Genomic DNA, 8,456 nt, shown 5'->3' on the forward strand with positions numbered 1-8,456 from the left:
CATGTGCAAGTTGGTCCAATTCACTGTTTGCATCTTATTCTTTTTTTTATAACTTCATACATGGAACTTGTTTCTTCTGATTGGTATGGTTGAAGATGTCAGTAAAATGAGGGTGAAGAACTTTTGTTTTTATTTCATGATTTGAAGTATTTATATTGTAGTAAATACTCAAATGTTACACCTCCCATGCAATAGCATTTAAGAATAGTCTTGGAAAAAAAAGCATTTAATTTAAATGCAAATTAAAAAGAAAACACTTGAAAAATGTGGCAATTTATATCAGACCACTCATGACCTTGACCTTGTCATCCAAGGCATGGAACAACTGTAATATCTTTGGATTAAGAGTTCTTTCTAGATGTGCCCTACTTTTTTTGGAAACCAGCAATAAGTCGGCATACTGGTTAACAAATTGTATTTTATGCTCATGTCATGTGGTATAAATGAGTATATTCAAAATCTACAGTTTGTAATATGCACACTTCATTTGGACACTGAAAAATTGTTTTTCTGAGCTGTTGGTATTAATGGAGTACATTCAGAAATACCTGCTTTTAAAAGTTCTTTCAATAAACTCGTCTATCAAGGAGCTGTTGCGGTGCAACTTGGTAAGCTTTGTTCCTCGAGGAAGGTGGTAAAAGAAGTGCTGTGTGTGCTGGCTCTCCACTTCAGTGTGCCAGAAAGCAACCACCTGGAGTACTGTATCCAGCTTTGGAGCCCCCAGCACAAGAAGGTTGTGGACCTATTGGAGTGGGGCCACAAAAATCACCAGAGGGCTGGAACACCTGTCTTGTGAAGAAATGCTGAGGGAATTGGGGTTGTGCAGCCTGGAGAAGGGAAGACTCCAGGTCGACCTTACTGCAGCCTTCCACTACTTAAAAGGGGCCTACAGGAAAGAGGTGGACAATCTTTTTAGCAGAGCTTGTTGTGACAGGGCAAGGGGAAATCTTTTTCAATTTTTATAAAAGAGGGCAGATTTAGGCTAGATACAAGCAAGACATTTTTTTGTCATGGGGGTACTACAACATGAGCAGGTTGCCCAAGGGAGCTGATAGAATCCCAATCCCTGGGAACATTCAAGATCAGGTTGAATGGGGCTCAGAGCAACTTGATCTAGTTGAATATGTCCCTGCTCACTGCAGGAGGGGTTGGACTAGGTGACATTTAATAGTCCCTTTCAAACCAAAGCATTCTGATTCTGTAAAAAATTCATCCTTAGAAAGTGGATTTTTGGAGGGAACTGAAGTGTCTTTGAAAAAACACTAGGATAAACACTGGAATTCATATACCTACATAAAGATAAATCATAAAGAGAAACCAAGATAATTCAAAATATCGTGCTGGTAGTTACAGGATTTAATAGTGACAGATTTGACTTTTTTTGTCCTTAAAGTTGTAGTGATTTTAGTATTTTGTTAGCCTGGAGAGGACACAAATAATCCATGCTACCTTCTGAAAGAGTATGTGTCAATACATAGCAGGTGTATTCTGTGGACAGAAAGAGATATGCTCAAGCAGTGCTGAGGCCTGTGCTGCTGAGGTAGGTTGGCTGTCCAACTGGATGGCTAGTGTTACATTTGCAAATTAACGTAAACAGCAGGGGTGAAATTATACTTTATTTGGATATTGGATTCCTCCAACTGAAATTACAGAAACAGCTGGAAAAATTTAGAAGCCTGTCCTCTCTGAGTATGTTAACCTGAATGTGCATTTGGTACTGTCAACTTTACTAAGAACCACTGAGGGACAACTTCAAATACCAAACACTGTTTTCTCTACCCCTAGAATTTTGTTTACTATCTAATACTAAAGCCATAAGGTGGCAGATTCAAAGATTTCCACACTGGAAATTATGAAAAGCACTTGGCCAGGAGCTCCCAGATTTTGGATTTTCAGTTATGAAATTTTTCAAACACTGGGGGTAAAAAAGCTATAGAAAGTGCAAGAAAAGAGTTGGAGTCATTCTCTTTTGGTGATAGGTGCTTCTGTTGAAAAATGTGGCTTTTTCATAGGTGGTGGTCAACAGTAATCCATCTGCTCTGAAAGCCCTTCTCAGCCTTGCTCTGCTGTCCACCTGGCCTCCCTGTGGTGGTGGGCTGGGCTAATGAAACAGCAGTAGCTGGATTTCTTTTGGAGATTATACTTACTCACACCCTCTGCTGTCTCTCTGGGGAGAATACTTGTAAGGACTCATTCCCTCACTCTCTTCCTGGCTGTAGTTTGAGAAGGAAAGCGATAGGTTCAAGCCATCAGCTCTCATCTCAAACTCTGCTTTTCTTTTATTAGTGTATATATATCTACAAAACTTAAATGCAGGTTCATAACTGCAGTTTCATTAGGTGTGCACACTACTGCCTAGTGGAGGAGCAAGAGCTCAACCTTTAATAATAAAAATACAGGCATTTTGCTCCAATGAAGGTTGTGACTAGGACTGCAAGGGAGGAAAGGAAGAGAATGTCTTCCTTATAACCTCATTATAAATTACAGCTACAGAAAATCTTTTTTCAAGATAGCCTGTAGTCATTTTCCTAATTAGCTGCTGCAGAAGACCAGCTATTCATATCACACTTGGCCCATCCTCCCTCTACTACAATGATACCATGTGGCTGTGATGTATAAGCCCTTGCATTTTTGAGGAGTTTCTCCTTCCTATCCTTATACAACATCACATTTGGAGGACAATAACATAAAGAGACTTGCAGCAAATTGTACTTACGGGTGATAAGTGATCTAACCTCATTTTGGGCAATGTGGTGCCCTTCCTCTGTATAAATGATTAGAATTGTATAGATACTTAAAGACTTTATGTAAATATTGTTAGCATTTTATTTAAATAACCATTTTCAATTCTACCACTTCACCTGTATCTCATTTACTGATGCAAATTAAATGCTGGTAGCGAAGTGGTCATAGGGTCAACAGGAGAAAAGGAGGCTCAGGAGAGACATTACTCTCTACAACTACCTGAAAGGAGGTTGTAGTGACGTGGGGGTTAGTCTGTTCTCCCAGGGAGCAAGCAATAGGACAAGAGGAAATGTCCTCAGGTTGCATTAGGGGAAATTTAGGTTGGATATTAGGAAGATCTCATCACAAAAAGTGTTGACAAGCACTGGAACAGGCTGTTCAGGGAAGCAGTGGAGTCAGCATCTCTGGAGGTATTTAAAAGATGTGTAGATGTGGTGCTGAGGGACCTGCCAGTGCTGAGTTAATGACTGGACCTGATGATCTTGAAGGTCTCTTCCAACCAGAACTATTCTATGAATCTATTTTCATATTTTATGTAATGATCTTTAAACAATGGTACACAGCTGATGCTTGGTTGAAGTATAATCCACCTACTTTAGCATTATTCTCCCACAGTTTACCATGCATATCTTACTGTTCACTATCAAAATTAAAATTATAACACATTAAGAGACTGATGTCCTAGATGATAATGAAATCCCATGTGAGAAGGTGCTAACACATGAGGTCACATGTCAGTCTTATTTCCGCTCAGAACTCGAGAGGGATTCTTGAGAAAATCTAATAACATCTTTAGCTGTTAGTGTTTAGGAAAAGGAAAGATGTAGATAGATAGAACACGTGAGAAAAAAATAGCATGTAAAATTTCTAGTCATTGACATTTTTATGAACAGGATAATGTTTTACAGAATTATTACAGTTATTTAATGATTATAAATACTTTATTATACAGTTATATATGAACACAGTTATTGCAGAAATACCATTACCCTAAAGGTCACTAACAGCAAGAGAAAGCTTTGACCTTTACTATAAAGGAAAACAAAATGAAATATGAAATGTGAAATGAAGAAGTTTGATGAAAAAAATGTACAGATACAGGGAGCCACATGATTCCTTTTTCTCCTCCTTTCAGATACATTTTCTGCAACAAGTTTGCTCATTGGTACTTCTGCTTTCAATTCTCCCTAAGTTACTCTGAAAAAAAAGCATTTTTTTTTTTTTTAAAGTATCCTAAATATATACACCAGGGGAGGCAATAGGCAGCTGCAGTTTTGATGTAGTGTAACAGCTTTGGTAGAATGACTTGTTGAGGTTTGTTCTGATAGGCTTAACTATACTTTATGCATGATGGTGCTTAAAAGCAGTACTGCTTTCACCTTGGGTTTATGAGTTGCCCAGTGAAAATGGAATGTCCTGTGATCAGTGCTCTAAAAAGAAACAACAATACCTGTGATCTGATCATAAGACCTACCTGTGAAGTCAGAAGCAAACCATTTCTGCAAGAGTTGGTAGTGGCATGGACAGAAAAGAGAACTCTGAGGAGGCTTCAGTAATGGTTGCTGCACTGAGGGAGGATGTTTGTGGTTTTTTGAGAAACTCGCATGCAATCAAGAAGATGGATCAGAGTTGTACAGTTTTGCCCTGCGTGTGGTACTCCAAAAATAAAGCTTTGGTAAGCGTCACAATTATTAGTTGAATTAGTCTGTCTGCACCATGAAATAATGTAGGATCTTTTTATCCAAGAGTACTTAATTTCTCTGGATAATGAATGGTGAGAAATAACTGCATGGAGTCAAACTTAATAGTACAAGGGCCTGCAATTTAAGACTCTGCTCCAAACCATGACTTAAATGTATGATTTTCTTCAAATATGTGAACTGTCCCATTGACTACCTTTACATTAGTTTTATGCTTTATGTGCAGTTAAATAGTTCACAGAGCAGAGACCTGGAGTGAAGCACAGATGTACCTTCAAGGTTGGGTGCAGCATGTTTTTTTTCTTGCTTAAGCCAGTATTTTCATGGTCTAGATTCCATACAAGTTCTTGACTATTGTCTGCTGTTGTGGTTTAACTCCAGCCAACAACCAAACCCCATACAGCTGCTCACGTACCCCCACTTCCCCTCCGGTAGAATGGTAGAGAGAATGGGAAGGATAAAAGTGAAAAAACTCCTGGGTTGAGACCAAGACAGTTCAACAGCTAAAGCAAAAGGCACACACACAGGCAAAGCAAACCAAGGCATGCATTCACCACCTCCCCCTGGCAGGCAGTGTTCAGCCAGCTCCAGGAGAGCCGGGCTCCGTCACACACAGTGGGCATTTGGGAAGACAAACACCATCCCGCTGAACGTCCCCCTTTCCTTCTTCTTCCCTCTGCTTTGTACTGAGCGTGATGTCATGTGGTCTGGAATATCCCTTTGGTCACTTGGGGTCAGCCGTCCAGGCTGGGTTCCCTCCCAGCTTCTTCTGCCCCCCCCACCCCCCCGACTACTCACTGGTGGGGTGAGGTGAGAGGCAGGCGGGGCCTTGGCTGTGTAAGTGCTGCTCAGCAGTAACTAAAACATCCCTGGGTTATCCACACCATTTCCAGCACAAATCCAAAACTTGGCCCCACACTAGAAACTATGAAGGAAACTGACTCTATCCCAGCCTAAATTAGCACATCTCTTTACTGTCTTAAGACTTTTGTGACACCTTGCTGACAGAAAATATTAAGCGTGAATGTAGATTGTGTGACTGTGGGCATCACACACCCTGAGGACATGTGGCTTAAAATCATCATGTTGCACTTCACGTATTTCCATTTTACCCAAGAGCATTTACCCAAGGCATTAATTGAACTAAAGATACTAAAATGATACTGTACACACATGGTTACTACTTCAAGGAGCTAGCAGTGCAGAGAACCTGTATCTGCGAATAAGTGGTAGATAGAGCAAACTCAGCTTTTAAGACTTCCTGTGCAGGAGTTAGCAGGAGTAAGGCCTGTGATAAGTGCTAGGGAGGATACGCTAAGGAAGTATCATTTCAAAACTTCTGTTTAGTTGCTGTTGACGTGCCAGCTTAGCCATGTGCAGCACCACAGATGAGAAAACAGTGGTCTGAAAACTTAGTAGAATGGGTGAAACAGGCAGGGGCCTCGCTGGCAGCAGCACAGGTGCCAGAGCCTGGCAGCCCTGGGGTGCTGCTGCTGGTGCTGCCAAGGGGAGAGAGGGGTGGGGGTTGTGAAACTGCTGACACTGCCAAGGCTGAGGCTCGATCTCACCCTGCTTTTTGTCAATGCTGCTTTTTACACTCCTCCTACTTTTGCAGCAGGATCTGCAGGCCCAGAAACTTTCTTCTTCCCCTTTCAGGCACCCTAATTCTGCCTTTAAATCAGCCTTCCCTGTGGCAGGCACACAGCATGGCCCTGGGCTTCCTTTTTGATCCCAAAGGTAAATGTTGCTGAGGTTGCTGAGAAGCCTGGAGCCCACTCTTGCTTTCAGACAGCAAAGGAGTAGGCTCTGCTCTGCAGCCCAGAGAGGCCATGGTGGGTTGACTTCAGACTGCAGCCAGATTCCCACCCAGCAGCTCTCCGAAAACAGGATGAAAAATAGGAGGAAAATAAGATGAAAAAGCTCATGTGTCAATATAACAATGGGAAGATCACTTAACAATTACCACCATGGGAAAAAGACTTGACTTGCCAATTAAAATAGATTTGGATAGTGAGAAACAAAGACAATTAACAAAATACCTTCCCCTCCCCACCCCCCACCCCTTTATTGAAGGCTCAACTTCATTTCTTCACACTCGACTCAACCTCCACCCTGCTGCCTGAGCTCCAGTTATAGAGGCTTGTCTCAACATTTCCATGTATTTAAGGCTGGCAAAATTCTGAAATTCTGAAATACAGTTGGCAGGTGGGGAAACATTAGCAAAATCTTTTATTACACAAAATTAAAGGACATATTAAACTTTGTAATATGCTTTGCTATATTAAACAGTCTATTGCATTGGCAGTTAGTTGGAATCAAATATTCTAATTTGCCATTAACTTACAAACAGCAGTATTTTCTGAAGTTAATAATAGCTTTATCAAAGCTCCCACTATGGGATAGCATACACATTTTTTACATTCTCAGCTGATGTAAACTGATAATGGTGGATGAAAAACTGGACATCAGCTGGCCATGTGTGCTTGCAGCCCAGAAAGCCCTTTGTGTCTGGGGCGTGTGTCAAGGAGCATGGCCAGCAGGTGGAGAGAGGTGACTCTGCTGCTCTGCTCCATTCTGTGACACCCCACCTGGGGTATTGTGTCCAGCTCTGGGGTCCCCAACACAAGACAGACATAGACCTGTTAGAGTGGGTCCAGAGATGAGCCACAAAAATGGGGGCCTCCCACTTGGGAGGGCTGGAACACTTCTCCTGTGAAGAACAACTGAGAGCTGGGGTTGTTCAGCCTAGAGAAAGGAAGGCTCTGTGAAGATCTTATAGCCTTTCAATATATAAAAGCTTATAAGAAAGATGGAGAGAAAGACTTTTTGTCAGGGCCTGTTGTGACAGGACAAATGGCAACAGTTTTAAACTTAAGGAGTGTAGATTTAGATTGGACATACGGAAGAAATTTTTTACACTGAGGATGGTGAGACATTGGAACAGGTTGCCCAGAGGAGCTCTGGCTGTTCCATCACTGGATGTGTTCAAAGTCAGGTTGGATGAGGCTTTGAGCAACCTGATCTTTTGAAAGATGTCCCTGCCTTGTGGCAGGGGTGGTTGGACTAGATGATCTCTGAAAGTCCACTGCAACCCAAACCACTCTGTTATTCAGTGATTCTGTGATTATATTTTGACTGATGTACTTCTCTGATGTTTTGAATGGTCACTAAGCAGATTACACAGTATTCCATTTTCAACTGCATAACATTGATTAGCTATCAGGAAAAAAAAAAAAATTACCCTGAGGGAAAATATATCTCTTCACAGGAAAACAACCACACCTGCAGTCTGAATCCATTTTATCTGCTGAAAAAAAATAATTGTCAAGAAAGGTGATACATCATTTGTTTTAAGCTACAGCTACCTATCATTTTAGCCTTGGGTGTGTATCTTGCAAAACAGCCTTTGAATTGCCATCTCTGTTAGTGATCTTTATGCATGCAAAAGAACAGGACACACTTGCTTTGCTTCCATGGAAGCCACTTTGTCATGCTTTTATTTCTATGTTCTTAATTATGAAAAGGTTTCATGAGTTTCCTTTTGCTGCTGTGCTAGAAATAGATCCGTGACTTGTGACCATCTACCACAAGCAGGTGAGAAACAGCATAAACCACAATAAGCTGGTAGCAATTATGCATTCTAGTGACTTCAAACCTCATGACGCATCTTTAAACAGTCTTTTAAAATACCATACTTTTATTTTTCTATAGAACATTTTCACTGGGGTCGTCGTAATGTGTGTAGGAAGTTGGCCATCTAAATATACACCACGATTACTTACCCTGTAGTTTACGTGACAAATACTTGCTCTGCATTCTCTTCCACCATCTGGTACTTAGCCTATGGTAAGTATGTAGGATAAGACCATATTTAAATGTCACAAGGTTATGACAGTCTACTATTTCTTTAGCACAGAGCAGAGCTTTTCAGGGAACACACATCAAACACAACTTTCAGTGTTTCAATATAAAGTTGACGAGCGACAAGAAAGGCCTCCCATTTACAGGCGG

Source organism: Merops nubicus, unplaced genomic scaffold, assembly GCF_000691845.1.
Source record: "Merops nubicus isolate BGI_N331 unplaced genomic scaffold, ASM69184v1 scaffold7347, whole genome shotgun sequence".
Lineage (NCBI taxonomy): Eukaryota > Metazoa > Chordata > Aves > Coraciiformes > Meropidae > Merops > Merops nubicus.